The sequence below is a fragment of the Myotis lucifugus genome, unplaced genomic scaffold (genome assembly GCF_000147115.1).
Source record: "Myotis lucifugus unplaced genomic scaffold, Myoluc2.0 scaffold_2551, whole genome shotgun sequence".
NCBI classification, from domain to species: domain Eukaryota; kingdom Metazoa; phylum Chordata; class Mammalia; order Chiroptera; family Vespertilionidae; genus Myotis; species Myotis lucifugus.
In genome coordinates this window covers 1,264-2,604 of record NW_005873599.1, presented here as the reverse complement: position 1 = coordinate 2,604, position 1,341 = coordinate 1,264, and positions in this window count along the sequence as shown.

Below are 1,341 nucleotides of genomic sequence, written 5' to 3'. Positions count from 1 at the left end.
ATGGGGGCTCCCTCCTTCTACTGTCAGGGTCTGGTTGAAGTCAGCCATACCCCCGGTTAAGCCAGACCCAGAGTTCTATCATGCCGTGTCTCCACCTCAGCAATCCAGGACTGACTGCTTCTGGGCGCTCCTAGTGCTCTGAGGGTGGGTTCTTCCCTCAGGCCCCAGACTTATTTTATTACTGGAAGATTGTACCAGCATAAACTTTTATTAAGCTGACATTTGCATATTATCAAACTTACCTTGACCAGCTATACATGCAATCAAAAAAGTTACGCTTTGTGTGTTGGTTTTCTGGGTGAGCATTCATTCATTCATCACACATTTATCAAAGTTTTTTGTGAGCTTGAGGTTGTTAGTTGCAAAGCATAAAAGAATAAGATTAGCTCTAGTTTGAAGAGCTTTTATCTACTGGGAGAAACATTTAATGCTTGTACACTACCTATATATGCCTTTTTTATGGATTTCAGAGAGGAAGAGAGAAAGAGAGGTTGGGAGGGAGGAAGGGGGAAGGGAGGGAGAGAAAGAGAAAGAGAAAGAGAGAGAGAGAGAAAGAGAGAGAGAGAGAGAGAGAGAGAGAGAGAGAGAGAGAGAGAAGAAAGAGAAAGAGAAAGAGAAAGAAAGAGAAAGAGAGAGAAAGAGAAAGAGAAAGAGAAAGAGAAAGAGAAAGAGAAAGAGAAAGAAAGAAACATCGATGTGAAAGCGAAATATCAATCAGTTGCCTCCCACACATGCCCTGGGTATGTGCCCTGAATGGGAATCAACCTGCCACCCTTTGTGTACAGGACGATGCTCCAGCCAAAGGAGACATACCAGCCAAAGCTATACTATATATGCCTGTTTACATGTATTATTTTGCCTGATTTCTGCAGTTCCCCGTGGGTTATGTTTTATCATCACTATTTTAGAGATAAGGAAATGTCACAACTGGACAAGAGCTCAAACCTTCTAGCTTCAGATTCTTTACCAATTCAAATTCCATGCTCCTTCCCCTATACCACACTAACTCTATTTTTATCATAGACCTACATTTGTTATGTTGTCTTATTTCCATGAAAAAGTAGATGCTGTCCTGGGCCCTGCAATCACTCATATTAATATTAAAAATTATAGAACTGTTAATTGTATGCCCTGGCCACACACCAGAGCCGTGGTTGGCAAACTGCAGCTCGTGAGCCACATGTGGCTTTTTGGCCCCTTGAGTGTGGCTTTTCCTAAGCCTTAGGGGTACCCTAATTAAGTTAATAACAATGTACCTACCTATATAGTTTAAGTTTAAAAAATTTGGCTCTCAAAAGAAATTTCAATCATTGTACTGTTGATATTTGGCTCTGTTGACTA